The sequence below is a fragment of the Dromaius novaehollandiae genome, chromosome 18, assembly GCF_036370855.1.
Source record: "Dromaius novaehollandiae isolate bDroNov1 chromosome 18, bDroNov1.hap1, whole genome shotgun sequence".
NCBI classification, from domain to species: domain Eukaryota; kingdom Metazoa; phylum Chordata; class Aves; order Casuariiformes; family Dromaiidae; genus Dromaius; species Dromaius novaehollandiae.
In genome coordinates, this window is record NC_088115.1 from 10,831,033 (window position 1) to 10,846,641 (window position 15,609).

Genomic DNA, 15,609 nt, shown 5'->3' on the forward strand with positions numbered 1-15,609 from the left:
GACTGGCAAAGTCCCCTGGTGAGCAAGTATGGAGGAGCCTCGCTAGGTCTGTCTAGTTTCTTAGTGTAAATATTTTTCTTTTGTATTTTACTTTTTTTTTTCTTATTGCTTAAGCTTGTGTCTTAATTCTAGCATCTAAAACACCTTACCCAAAAAACAATTGGAACCTTATCCATGGGTTCTTACAGAAAAACTTCAGCTTACTCTTTTTTTTTTTTTTTTTGCAGATATTTTTAGAACAATCTTGCTTAATTTAGGGATAAACTGGCAAGGCAGTAAGTGGGTCTGTCGAGCATCTTTGGTTCTGACACATGAGATTGCATCTTTCTCGTGGGATATCAGAGGGGTTGCAGAGCATTGGAGAGCTTCCTCTGGCAGGGTTGCTCCGAGTGTGGCACCCGCTATAGGGGCTGCATCTCCAGCCGTGGCCCGGGCATGGCTGTTGCCGGGTGTGCACAGTGGCTGCGGGATGTAACAGCCTAATCTTGGGGAGATGCAAAGCAGAGGGGCCTAGACTCAGTGTGTGAGATCTGACGGTTTTGAATAACGGCCTGGTTCGGAGTGCACTGGGGTAAGCGGGTGCCTAATTGGGTAGGGGTGCAAGGGGAGGCCAGAGCAGTCTCCATCACCTGCAGAGCTCAACTACAGTGAATGAAGAGTGCCCAGAGTTGAGTAGTTACCTCAGCTTTAGATTTAGATTCCGTGGGGACTTGATTTGTGCTTTTCGCACAAAAGACAGTATTTGTCTATGATAGAAGCAGGTTCTGTGAGCTGCTTCAGTCTATGTATTTCAAGAGAAAATAGTGTGAAAAACCATCAACATGTTTTAGTTAAAAGTATCATCTTCCATGTATCAGAATTATGAAAGGGCTTTGCAACTTGAGAAAGTATAAACCTGAAAACTCTTTCAACTCCATAATTTATTGCAGTATGTAACCAGCTGCTAAAGAAAGTAGCTGCGTTAAGGAGTTCCAATATGGGAAATCTTTGTCTATGCCTGAAGTTTATAGTGTGCCTGGATTTATTTGCTAACACGGGATTGGGCCAACTGTGTTGTCATTGCTGCCAGAATTGAGAGAACTACTGCATCGGTTATTTTGACCTATTCTGCAAGACTCTCTGATCCTGCAGGACATGGGTTAAGAGGGCCATACTAGTGAAACTTAAGCGTAGGTTCTTTACTGAGTTTACAAGAGCCAGATCTGCAGCGAGGAGTCACAGCTTGCTCTAGTTGAGCATCTTGCTGTCATATGCCTCCAGGATCCTGTCAGGCACAGGGTGGTTATTTTTGGCTTAAAGTGAAAGCAGTCCTAGAGATGTTAGGTGCATTAAGTCTTTTTTTTGTTTTGTCTTTTAAATCAGGCAGAGAGCTTGGGAGCTCACAGTTGTCTGTACAGTCCCTGACTAGAGGTGAGCTGCATGTGGAGGAATGGAGAGAAGGAGCAGTGCCTCTTGCTGTGATGTTCTCTCTCTGCTCCCTCTATGTCTTCTCGCACCTCCTCAGAAAGCTTTTCAAGTTCTCCATTCAGGGGAAAGGGAGGATGATGTGTTAGTTTTAAACTGATTATTGTTGTGAACACCATAATTGGAAAGCCAGTTATCAGCAGCTGTAGATGCTCACGGTACTGAACTGAATGAAAATTATTATAAACATGATGATTCCAGGATTCTATTTAAAGATCTTTTTAACTTTCCACACAGGTTTTCAGTTCGTTACTGCCCAAACAACTTCATTACTCTGCAGTACTATGTCAGAACGTATCTTTCCTGAGGCGATGCGTCCTCTGAGTGACGGGCTGGAGGGAGCTGCTCTGGGATTCGGCGCAGAAGTAGGCAACGCGGCAATTAGCAGAAGGGCAACAGCTGCATTTTAGGTGAGCCTGCTCTGGCACTCTGCCATTGTGAGGATATAGGCAGAAAATTGCATCTGTATTGACCCGCTGCTGTTTTCTCAGAGCCATGACAAACTGAAATGGACACCCTGATCACATAGGTAGGGAAAACAATTTCTCATGCTAGGGAAACACCATAAATGATTCATGCTAACCATATTTCTCGCACTTATTTCCTGTGGGTGTAGAGGCGCAGGGATTAGAAATGAATGGCAGTACTTACTACTCATAAGGGGTTTGCCTGGAGGTGATTTTCCTGCTTTAAGCTTTAAAATTAACTGTATAGGTGCCAATGCCTTGAAAACCCTCTGTGAGCTTCAGAGGCACAAGAAAGAAAGCAGTGCAGCAAGCAATAGTTAAGCATGCAGTGGAAGTATTTTAGAAGGTGCAGAGTGCTCAAAAAGTACAAGTGTTGTAGCACTAGCATGAGCTGAGCTGCTGCAAGTCCAAGAGAAAGAAGTAGGTAAGACATGGGAGAGGACAGTAAGAAATGGGAGCAGTTGGTGCTATTGAGCAGAACTTTTCCCGATGACAGCAGGGTTCTGGTGGTGATGGAGCCCGTCGTAGTCCTTCAGTCTCAGAGACTGCTGGCGGATGACAGCTTGTAGTGGGGAACATGCAGAGGTTGGCCAGGATCCTGGCTGAGTGACCCCATGTGGAGCTTGGTTTTTCATAGAAATAAATTTCTCTCTAAATCCCATTTCCCAAATAACTCAATTATCTCAGTCACCTGGAGATACAGATACAGTGTACAAAATAGCTGCCCCGCTTTCTCCACTTAGTGATAATCTCCCCAGGGTGATGTGAGCTGACCTGCAAACTTTAACTTGAATGAAATTACTCTCACACCTAACTTTCTGTTTGCTGTAACTGTCTGCAGGATTAGGGCTATTAGGCAAATGTTATTTTGCTATTCACAGCGGAACAGAAATGTTAAGTGATTTCCCCCCCCAGTATTATATACAATACAGTTTGTGATACAAACAGCACTTAAGCCCCAAGTCTGCTGAGCCCCAGTCAGGCACTTTAGCCACAAGATGAATCCTTTTTGTCTGTAGTCACAACTACAGTTTAAATGCAAAAGAATACACATGGGGGTGGGTGGAAACTCCATCTTTAATTTTAATGGAGATTTATGTGGTAAACTATGGCTGATACTGGACTCCTGAGGAAGAAGAAAATTTTGCCAAGAATAAAAATGTTCAGGAAGAAGATCATAGATTCTATTAGCGAGCAATTAGGAGCTTTGCAGAGTCTGTGTATTTGCTTATGTATCTGAATGAGCAGTAGATGAGATATTAGTTTTCCACCCGGACTTCGTAATCTCTGGAAAGTTGCATATTGCAATCCAGGATACATTTAAAAATGTTTTGATTTCATTTTTCACTATTTAAAAAAATAGGTCTATCAAGTAATGAAAATACTTTTTCTACTGGAGGACTGAAATGGCTTGTTTGAATAATTTAATGTGTAAATGCATTTGACATTTGTAACTAGATAACTTTTTTCAGAGAGTCCTTCAGTCTGCCTAAGAGGGTAGCTATAAACCAGTTGGCCTTAAGAGCAGGGAAGGGAGATGCATGCTACATTAATGTTTTCCATGGCATGACAAAAAAGAAAAAAAGAGGAACTAGTAATTTCACCTTTCTTTTGAGTATTTGAGCCCACTTTCTACTGGCCGTGTTGCTGTGAACTTATTCATGAGCTAAGTGTTGTGGTTGGGATGGATGTGTATGAAGTTCTCATAATGCAAATGCATATAGAACATGCTCTTCTGTGAAAGATCAACCTCTCTTATCTGGTTAACTCCTTATTTCCCTTTGTTATTGAGGAAAATCTGTTTGAATAGCTTTATGTTGGAGTGCGTGTAATTTATGATGCAAAACCCCTCAGAACTCATCCCTTCCTCCCCATCAGTCCGTGCGGCAGCACTGGAAACCCACTGATTTTTGCCGTATTACATTTGAGAACACGACTTCTCTGAGAGGTTTCATCATTGTGTGTCAGATGTATATTCACCAATCAATAGCTGTCATTTGCTGTTTAGAGTAGCCTTACTAATGTCTTCAGTCATGCTTATGTGTCCCGCTGCGTGACATAAAGCATATTTTGTTGCAGTTAAAAAAAAAAATTAGTGTAATTCTCAGCTGAACCCCTAATAGCCGCAAGGGCTAGGTTATAATGCAACTTGATGCTGTGTATGTACTCTTGCACGCAATGAAGTCCCAATGAAAATGTTACTCAGACGCGTAAAAACAAGCTCATATCCCTCGTGCCAGCTTTTTTTGAGAATGTATTTCTTGGCATTTAAGAACTCTGTACCATGCAGGAATAGTTTAAGTTCAAGCAAGCCTGAGGCGTCCATATGTTTAAAATTCTGTTAATCATAAAGCACAGTAAGTTGCCTTTAATGTCTTGTTTAAATTTCCTATACCGACCAGCTGAGCTGCTCCACTATGGTTGCACATCACTAAATGTCCATGTACTGCAAAATGAAAGATTGTGTGTTTCTAACCTGTCCTTGTTATATCGGTGACACAGACACTGTAGTATTGCAAAACCCATCTCAAAGCAAAGCATAAAGATGAAATCCTGTTCTGTAGAAAATGAATTAAGTTATTTCTTTTGATATCTCCTTATACTGTTAGTTTTTGACAGAATAACCATTTTCAGCAAATAAATTTCTAATGGGATGAACCACACTATTATAAAATGAATGTTTTAAGTACGACTTAAAAGTACAATAACACTTTAGAGGACTTACCTGTATGAAATTATTAAATATATTTATTTTTAATGCTGCCATGCCATGGTATTTCCCCCTGGAAAATAAGGACAAGAAATAAGAACGCTCCTCTCCAAATCATTTGGTTTTACTATTAAATATTTAGTGGTTGTTGATTAAGAAGATGGTATTTAATAGTTCCTTCAATATGGTGATTTCCGAGGTTCTGTGAGTATTGCCTAAATGATCAGGCAGATGAAGTATGTCCTGTAAGCGTGTGATTCCCTAGCTTGTTTCTTCCAGAACCTGAAGGCAGGTCTGAATGATACCCTGGTGTGGTGGTCTTCAGGGAGATGAATCTGAGCATGCTTGAGAAACAGCTACACAGCTAAATGTTAACAACTCATTTTTTGTATTTACATGTAATGAAGGCATTGAGGCCGAAATACCTGTTTGAGCAAAACGTGTCCTAAGATCTTTAATAACCACAAATAGCTGAGATATCTCTTAGACTTTCATCCATCTCCATTAAGAAAGATTTTTTTTTTTTTTGAGGGTGGGTAAATCATTGGTTTATCTTATGTCAAACTTTATCTCGGTGTATTAAAACAGCTAATAAGCTATTTGTTATCTCCTAAATTATGTTAGCCATAAATTATTGTTTCACAGGATATTTGGACTATGGAATATAACAGATAAGTAACAGCTTCTTTGGAAGGGGAATGTCCCAGCACAGGAGAAGCTTTGTGTGAGATAAGTAAACACCATACTTTCAAATGATCTTTTACTACAGCAGTACCGAAACAGAGGCTCTGAGTGAAGGAAAATAGGCATAGCCAGAGACATCAGAGAATCAGGGATAGAAACTTAAAGGCAGAATATCTCAACTAAACCACGCTGTTCTGTCTTCACTGTTCTGTCATTGATACCTCTGTCTCTGTGCCACGTGTTCCACATCCAATATGTGAGATATCTAGGGCTAGAAATCCCACCAGAGCTGGGAGAATAATGGAAAAATCTTGATCGCTTTCAGTGTATGTTATATTTTTTTTGGCTTTACATCTTATGCAGAATATTTTTACTATAAAAAATACATCATACTTTGCGTATGTTTAGTTTGAGTGATTTGATCCGATGCAGAAATTTTGAATGAAGCCATGTGTTCCTCTGAGTCTGTTTTCATCTTTGTAGGCCTTGATCTTAAAAAGGCATAACTTCACATGCTGTGCTGGTACTTCAATATAAATAATAATCCTGATTTACTGTGCCTATGTATGTGCTTAGTGTTTGGAAAATTGGGCCATTAATGGTAACACATGTTTAGGATGGGGTTTAATCGAAGAGTTGTATCTATGTGCCATAAGGTAATTTTCCAAAATCGCAACGCAGGCAAGCAGAGGAGAATGTGTATTTCTTTTTCTTTGTAGCTGTTGTCAAAGAGTGGTATCTTTCACGAAGTTTTGATTTGTTTAGTGCTGCATTTTTGCTTCCTTACTGCTTGATTTTAAGTGGCTTTGTCTTACAGTTGAGAAAGAGAAAAGCTAGTGCAGGTGTATCTCACCACGCCATAGGTAGGTTCTAGTGGTGAGTCATTCTCAAACATAGGAAATAAAGTCATGAAGCTCAAGGTTGGTTTATTGTATGCAAACATATGAAACCTCTGTGGCCTTCCTTCAATTGCTCGCTGTTTCTGTCTTCTAATACAGGTTATTTGTGGTCGTTCAGAAACCACATGAGAAATTTTTGAACGGATAGACTGACAATAAAAATGACTACAAAGAAGTCCAGATGTTCACAAATTGCATCTTGCTGGCACTGCAACTTACAGAGCTAATAGAAATGTCAGTCATGGTGGCTGACAGGATAGGTTTTATTTAGGGAAATCAGGACTTCTGAAGTCTGTTGCAGAAGCCTAATTTGTGATTTTGTTTTTCTCTTTTCAGTGTAGGTCCAGAAGAGCAGATCTTTTTCTGATCAGTTGCCTTACTGAGATTTGCCATTAATTAGACTAAAATGTCACTTGCTTGAATTATGAGATTTTAATGCCATCTAAAATAAAACTAATGAATGATTTCCCTGTTTCAAACCTGTCTAAAGTCTTGTTGAGTCAGTCTGGGTCTGTTTCTAGATCCCAGTACTGCATTTGCAGACTTTGTCTAATTACATTTTAAGGGCATAAACAATTCAAGGAGAAATGCACAGTTAAGGGAAAAGATATCTGTGCAACGTGCTCCTCAGTAATGAAATTCAGTGGAGTGTTGCTGGAAATGTATTTTATTTTTAAATGCATTTGCCATGTTTAACTGCATTTATTTAGCTTTTCAATATCTTATCCTAGCCAGCATTTTATTCTTTTTAAGTGTTGTCTTTATTCTGTGTAAACAAAACAGAAGTCTCAAAGAGTTTGGAAGTTATATCTGTGTTTACAAGGAAAATCACAACTTGTCCATTCTTCAACTGAATAATCCATTGAAATTACAAATGCTTTTCAAATAATGTAGCTGAATCTCCAGGTATTCCTCTGATTTGCATCCAGAAAAGTTATATTCAGTCACATACAAAACTCTAAATTTGTTTGAGAAGCTTAGGTAGTTTATTAATTCACCTGAATTGTTTCTTCCAACCCAAATTTAATCAGATGAAAATTCAGCTCTTTTAATTGTACCTTTATTTTTGTTCTCTAGGAAAACAAATATTTGCTTGTGTAGAATAACTACACTTAGCTGTGGCAAATGGCTTCTTTGAATCATGGACAGAAGCTTTATGGGACTCCTTGTGATTCCACAGGAGTCTTGTTTTCATTTACTGCCCTACTAATCGTAAAAAGTTGGCAGTCACTGGAAAGCGAAGTGACTAATGTCATCTCACTGTTCTTCACACCACAATAAAAAGCATATTCCTTTGATCCAAATTGCCATTAGAATTGCTATTCAGATAATAACAGTGGGAGATCTAGCTTAGGTATTAGAAAAATGCTCCATCTCTAAGGATACATGAGAACTTGCAGAAATTGTGCAGAGAGCTTGTTGTATGTCTTGCAGTGAGGGTTTTTGAAAGAGGCTAGACAAATATTTGAGAAAAGGGTATAGTTGACCTTGTTTTGAGGCAACAGTGATGGCCATCATGACTGCTGGGGGTCCTCTCCAGTTCTGTTTTTGTATGAGCCTGTGCTGGATATGACCCAGATTGGACTCAAGGAAGTAGTTATATGGCATTCTTGGTGCCTTTGGATTCAACACTGACCTGCTCTATGGCGTGGACTGTTTTGGGTCATTTCCTCTATAGGTACTGGAGCACATGAACTTTCTCAGAAGACGCTGCTCTGATGGGATTGCACTCATCTATGTCTGCACTGCTTTGGAGGAGGTACTGCCAGGTTGTAGTCGCACTGAAACTAGGAAATGGCAGCGCAAGGCTAGAACCTGTCCCTTCTGCTGGGGCTCTGCTGTGCCATGAGGTGGTCTTAGCGTGACAGCGGCTATACTTCTCGGTTACAGACTGGGATTTAACACATCTGGAAACGGTTGAAACCATTCACACGCTTGTTCTGTAGTTTCAGAAGAGGAGAATTATTTTCACCTCACCTGTTTTATATTGGCTACGTGTACAGTCCCAACACATTGAGGCCTCGATTTAATTCGCTTGCCACGGGAGGAGCATAAAAGCTTGTATTTTGGGAGGCTGAATTTGAAGTGCACTCCAATCTGAGAATACTTTGACTTTATCTTTTATGCAGAAGTGTAACACTGATATACATTCTGCAAAAATATTGCTGTTTCAGTTGCATCTAAAGAGAATAAAACATTGGAAACAGTCACAGAAGTGACAATTACTTTCCACCACTTTCTGGCTTAACATAAATATGGGTTATTGAAAATTAATGCTGGTGGTAGTGGTGCTTTCAGTGGAAATAATTCTAAGGTTAGGTAATGCATTATCTGATGATTTATTTCTCTTGAGCAAAAATAACTCTGAGTATTATTTTGAGAGGCAAAAGGAAAACTGAAGCTATCAGTTTCAAATCCGAAACATCCACATCTGCGTTTTCTTACTTAACACGGACAGAGGAAACTAACTGTGGACCTGTTTTCAAAAAAGAGCCCCCCCCCCCCGCCCTGGGGAATACATGAACATTCAGACAGTGGCTTGAAATAGGCTCCAGGAGGTGCTGAGAGCGTACGGGAGTGCGGTGAAGGCTGAGGTGGTTCAGAGCAGCTTTGGAAAGAGCGAGCTGCTGAGCTTCTAATAAAAAATTAAGTCTACGTGTCAGAAATAAGCTCTTGCGGTTACGTTAGCCCCGCAAGGCGCACGGGCTGCGCGAGTCTGAGCACTCCTGGGATGGCGGCCTCAGGAAGCAGGGCAAGGATGTAAGGATTTCTTAGGGTGCTGAAAGAAATAAGGACATACATGTTTGATCTAGTGATTTGGTTCTGGGAGGGCCTTATCTCCAAAAGTTATCCTTACTCTGAAATAGCCTTAGCACAAGATATTACAGCTAAACAGGTGATGGTGTGTATCGAATCCATTTTTTGCGGCACAAGGTATACACTTAGTGGTCTAAACCATGGAAGTACAGTTTTAAGCTACTTTCAATAAAATACATTCTTGGACATCTTGCTGCTGGCCCAGTTGTCCTTGTTGCAAAAAGTTTGTAAAAAAACATTCCAAAATGATGAAACACCTGCTAAAAGGGCTGCATTCGAGCCAGTCTGTATTTAGCATGGTTAGATTTCCGAATGGCACCGGTGAAGCAGGGATTGTCCCCCGCTGACATTTGGTTTGACAGAGAAGTGGGGGGAAAAAAAATGGTCTGTGCTGCCAGGAGCTGGTGTGGCGTTGCTGGGGGCTCGGGGTGGTGTGGGAGGCGGAGAAGGCAGCCCATTTTTTGGTCCAGTTGTCAGATCTTTGGCTCTTAGCCTCAACGCTTTCTTCACAGTTTTTAGTACGTATAATCCTAAGAGCTTAGAACACATGAGCTAACATGGGAAATAAAGGGCAATTTATCTTGCAGTCAGAAAGAAGCTGAATGTCCCTCCCAGGCAGTTTGGTCTCTTTGGTGGATACATAAGCTTTCCTTGCTCCCCATGCGCAAGGCGAGGCAGGTGGCAGGTAGGCCTGGAGACCATGCTGCATCTTTCCGCCCTGGGGCACCGTCACGTCTTGCACATGCATATTCCTTGTCTTAGCTTGGACTTTGGGATTGGAACATGGGCGTGTCCACACCAAAATGTGGTGCTCTGAAAAAAGAGCACGGGTACCGACCTTGAATTGCCAACCACATGCAAAACAATCCCTGTAACTAACAGAAATACCTCGTTAGTCTGATTTTAAGACATGCTCTTAAGTGCTTGAAAAGCAAGGTATTTATGAAAATAGTCTTGTTACCCTGCATAGGCTGCGTTACAGCAGATGATGAGTCACGGTGAGTACTGGAGTCACTGGTGAGTACCTGGGACTTTACGATGCTGTGGTTACCATGAAAAGTCAACGTTTTCAGTGACTCCATAGTCAGTGTGTATCCCCTCTTCTGAATATATGGGGAGAAGACAGAACTGCTGTATGTCTTCATTTTTGCTACAGTAGTTGCTGGATTTTGTTTTCTTTTTTCCCTCTGGTCCTCCTGAAATGAGTTTTGTGTTCTTTCCAAACTGAAATTGTGTTAAATTCTGATGAATGTAATCTGTATTATATGTTATCATAACTGTATTATCATAATCTATATTATGTTTTCAGTTGTGCCACACTGAAGCCAAAATCTTAGATAGTCTTCAAATTTCAAACCAAAAAGCCATGTTAGTGTATTTTCCCCATCCTCATCATGAGTAGGAAAGATTCAAGATCTGGGTTCTGCAGTGTATTTCAGTATTACATGACATTTGCCAGGAATGACGAAGGAACTGGAGACTGGATTTAGTAGGAAAAAAGTTTAATAGGTTATTTATACTCTAAGAATGTAAATCTGCCAAGGAGTGAAGTGTAGTGTTTCAGAGGGAAACAACGTAGTGTTTAAATAAGGTGAATAAAAATGTTGCTTATAGATTAACCAAAGAATAAAACTAGCACTATCTGAATTTTGGTGTATTTTTATTCATGAATATATGTCATAGTTTTTCATATCTTACTCGCTTAAAAAAGGTGCTGCTCAACATCTTATAAATCAACATTTTTGAGAAAATTTTTAGCTGAAAATGTTCTGTCCTGAAATTTTGCTCCTCTCACTATCTTATTTTTCCTACCCTATTTTGCAGTGACAGTAAAAATGTAGGGAAAAAAACAGAGGTAGGAGAGAACATAATTTTCAAGAAAATTTTGGTGGTTTAGTGAAACTCAATTATTTCTTTCCAAACACCATAGGAGATGTTACAGTGAAAAGACATGATGGGCCTTGTTTTGAGGGATTAAGCAGGGCTGAGGTGCATATGCACAGTTCATTTGTGTTCCGGGGCATTTTATCTTTTTTGAATAACACATCTTTTTGTTAGAAGTGTAGGACACTTAAAACCTATTGCTACCCCACATGTAACCTTTTAAAGATAGCGAAGTCACCTTACAGCTTGGATCCGTCAGTATATGCTCCATACAATGCTTGCCCTGAATTTGGGGATTTATATTTTATTTTCTTAAACGGCTTGCGCCGTACAGCCCCTGCAGATGTGTTCTGTGCAAAAGGAGGAAGTTGAACAAATTCTTTTGATGTCTCCCTACACTGTTACAATTCTTGACAGAATAACTATTTATCAGCAAATGAATTCCTAGAGGAGAGGCAACATATTGGATTTCTCTGCATTTTATCTTTCATGGAATATAGCAGAATCATCAGTATACACATCAGTGGAGAGCAGGGAGGGACTTGCTCAACTGAGCTAAGTTGCTCTGTAAGCCTATGTTCTTATAATTATAAGGTTAAAAAAGTTTTTAAAAGTCACAATACTTGACTTTTCCCAAAGAAGCTGATATGCTGATACACTTTGCTGCATGCAGAAGATGCTCTAACATACCCAAAGGAATAGGCTCTCTGGCAGTTGTTATAAGTAAAGAAATGTATCAAAATAAAGTTGTTGTATATTACTACTCTTACATGTAAAAGTTAAAAATGAGCACTATCTTCTGTTGAAATATGAATGAAAGGCTCTTTTCACTAGGTCTGGAAGCTATGAAATGATCATTTGCCAGCCATAATAAAGTCTGAGTCGGCTTCTCTGTCTTGACCTTTTGATCATACATTTTGATGCTTTAAGAGATGCAAATTCATCAAGTTTAGGTTTCTTTAGGAAATGTCATAGCAGCTTGTTTCTGGGGTTTTAAGTAAGATCAGAAAATAAAGCCATCATATTTCTCATGGGTCACTTCAGAGGGGAAAAAAAAAGTTTTCAGCTTTTAAAAAGTACTAAAAAGGTCATGGCATCACAATGTCTGTAAAAGTTCATCATGTAACCAAACCCTGACAGCTGCTAGCGGCAGATATTTTGATTTGATTTTTGTGGTTTGCTTATTTACTTCATAAATCTAGCTTTTGGTAAGTTGTTAATTTAAGGCTTCCTTTAGTATTCTTACTGGATATTCTCTAGAATCAGGTCTGCCAGTAATGTGTCCGTCTGCCATAAAGAGAGGAGCCCAGGTGCTACAAACTGCTGTTGACAGATTATTTACTGTTGAAGGTATTGTGTTCAGTGCAAGCAAAGGGGTAGTCTTTGCATGCTGTCTACTCTAGAATTGTTGTTTTTAGTGTTCTGGCCAAATTGCTGCCTGAGGTGTCAGAAAATCAAATGTCTTTGTATTGTTTATCTGCAGTGCACAGCTAGAGAGCCCTAACTGAACGTGCTTTCCATCTCTGTGCTGTTGATTCCACAGATGGATAGCATCCTTTAAAAAAACAAAACAAAAAAACGAACAAAAAGAGTCCAGTGTTTGCATATGACATAATCAGCCCTAGTCAGTAAATGCCTCAATTGGAGTGTATAGCTGAGGCCTGGAAGTAGTGTTCCCAGATATCAGCTTAAGTAAATATTGCATAGTAAATAGAGGTGACTATGCTAAAAGCTTTGCATTCATGTGCCAGGTTGATTCGTCCTTTGGAGAATCAACCGTTTTGTCTCATGTGGTGAAGCGTTGCAGTGACTGTGCTGATAATGAACTGTAGGATGCTGAAAAGGTGAGATCGAATGAGATGCCGGATGTCATCAGCTGAAACACAACTAATGCAAAAAAACATTTTCAAGACACTTGAAAATGATCACAGTTCACACATTTTGGGGGAAGGATGGCTACCAGTAACTTAGGATAAAGGAGGTTTGGAGCTTCAAAATTCGTTTGCATGTCTTGAACAGTAGAGCATCAGGAAAAAAGAAAAATCAAAGTATGCATGCATTTGGCTTGCTATGATACTGTGCATATTTATAATCTGAAGAGACAGCAATCAAAGTTCAGATGTTCTGCAGAAATACCATTTCAAAATACTGTCAAGGAAAACTGAAGGACAAGGGAAATTTGTGACATTTTATGATGCTGGCAGATTTAAGGTAGCTGGATGGTTTCGAGCTAGATTCTCATGTAGTGTGAATCATTAGTTTCAGTGGTGCTCTGGCTCTTTACACCAGCAGAAATCCAGCCATTAGACTGCAAGCTATATCGCTATATTAACCTGTGATGATAGCCAGCAAACCACATTATTGTGAGCTGCTCCTCTTTTTTTTTTAATTGCCAGACTCTGTAGAGGCAAGGCTAAACTAAATGCATCAGAGAAAAGAAAAACCATCAGAAGACTGGAGTTAGGAGCACTAAGTCATAATAAGACAGTAAAGAAGGAGAGGGCTGCAGAGGATAAAAGTCCATTCCTCTTTTTTGCTATCTGCCAGGAAGATAAGCTTTCTGTGTGGGGTAGCATTAGGGCCCTGCACTCCCCTCCGTCCTTGCTAGAGGCATCTGCCTCCCACCAGCGCCAGAAGCCCGGTGCGTTCCTCCTCGCCCGCCTCCCAGGCACCGGGCCCCAGGCTGGTGCCGGAATGGTGCCCCAGTATAAACGGGCAAGTCTGAAAACACCTGTGCCAATTCCAGGCTCTGCATCGGCCCCGCGGGCTCTGCAGTGCTCGGCATGGCGTGGGTCTTGCACAGAGCTCGCGTTCCCTGCCTGTGGTTGCTTCTCATGTTCTTCACTCATTTATATCAGCCTGCTATTTGCATATATTTAATTCATTTTCTATTCTTCCGCATGTATTTTGTAAGAGAAAATACGTCTGGTTTTCCAGATTGGAAATGGCTTCTCTGGCAATAAGAGCAGGGAACCAGCTTCAAAGCTTCTTTCACTAAGACCTGCAGATTTTGTTCTCTGCAAAATACCAAATGCAGATTTCAGACACGTTTATTGGGGAGCTTTCTTAATGTTCACTGCAGCTGCACAATATATCTGCCGTTCCTCTTGCACATCCAGATACCTACATACATCTATGATGTGAATTAATAAATATATCTGGTTCACACAATTAAAAATGAATGGCCACATAAAAAAAGATATCAAACTTGTTTCCACATGATGGTAATATTTGTAAAAACAGATCGTTCCACAGTAAATGATCTGTTTATAGATGCCCTTTCCTTACTTCTCTAGAATATCAATTGATTGAAGCACATTCCCACCTCTACCACCTTCCTGAGTTGTTGTTGTTAGGTTTTTTTTCTATTACCAAACTAAAAATGACATATAAACATGTTTTATATTCTTCAAAGTTACATTACTGGTAGGCAGTGGTTCTCTTTCTGTGTGGGTGTCTGTAGGTGGACATTGCTGTGCAGCTGCTGAATTCCCTCGTTTAAATACCGAGGGGAGATGCTGGCTCCATCAGGGCAAAGGCAAAATTTCCGTTGTCATAGTGCCCGGAATAAATGAATTATTTCCAAGGAGCCAGATCTAACTGCAGCTGGCTGCAGCTAGTTAAGGAAGCTGAGAAACTTATCCTAATATGTTAAGACTTTTGCCGAAGGGCTGGATCAGCCATGGAAGTTGGCTGAACTCTGACGGGTTACGCCGTTAGAGGTGGATTCAGAAAGCGAGTGCAGCAGACTTGGGGTTCTCGAAGCTTCTTTAGGATGCCAAAACAATCTAGTTACTGATTTAACTGGAATTTTTACAAAACACCCATAACATTGTTTTTTGGGTGAAGTTTTTATGTTGAATATAACTTACTGTCTGCTCACAGAGAGTTTTTAGTTGAATAAGCATTTCAAGGAATGAGATTTTAGGAAAGGAACAGTTGCAGTAGAATATGCGTTGCCAGAGCTCAGCTCTTCTTATTCAGAGATGCTTGTTCAATATTTGATGACAAACTCAACAGCAGTATTGGCTGGAAAAAGCCATCTATCCTGAAAAATACGTCTATGGCACTGTTTAGCTGGTTGATAGTAATAACCATTAGCACTTCTTGTATGAGCTGTATTTCTTGTCTTTTGGGGGGATATTTGTGTTTCTCAAGAACGTTTCCGTAGAGGAGGCTGGACGTGCTGTGCTGGTCCTGCTCGCGTGCGGAGGGAGGGAGCTGGGCACCCCGCGGACAGCCAGGTCCCCTCGGCAGGCAGCGTCTTCAGCTTCAGTTGCATGAGCCAGTTCTGTTCTTCTCATAATACAACACGTTAATATTTTTGCTGTGTGCATACTCATATATAAAAATAAAATGTTAGCAAATACGTTCAGGAAAAAGAAGAGGTGTTTTTAATATATGTGCTCTGATTCTTTCTCTCATGTTTGCCTGTGGTTTGCCAGCGCCACTGTTTGTTTTGTCAGATTTGGTGGCTCAACGGACAGAGCCAGTGAGAGCAGGTAACACAATAGGTTTGGAGTTTATCGTTCAACATTACTCAATTGCTGATGTCATTTCCAGCAGAAGCATCTTTGAAGCTATGCGAAATAGCAAATCATTAAATTTTATCAGCGTATATAGACAGGTTCACCTGCTAGAAAATGCCACACAGATTTGATCGGGATCGCTCTTTTAAAACTGT

At 40.3% G+C, this 15,609-nt stretch overlaps 1 long non-coding RNA gene across 1 annotated transcript in view; it reads left to right on the forward strand.

Annotated features, from left to right (window-relative positions):
- Positions 1 to 1,709: 1,709 nt before the first annotated feature.
- LOC135330261 (uncharacterized) overlaps positions 1,710 to 15,609 on the forward strand; it is a 342,066-nt gene continuing 328,166 nt past the window's right edge. Inside the window, exon 1 of the long non-coding RNA XR_010392159.1 lies at positions 1,710 to 1,874. This is a non-coding gene — a long non-coding RNA (uncharacterized LOC135330261). The remainder of the gene's footprint in view (positions 1,875 to 15,609) is intronic.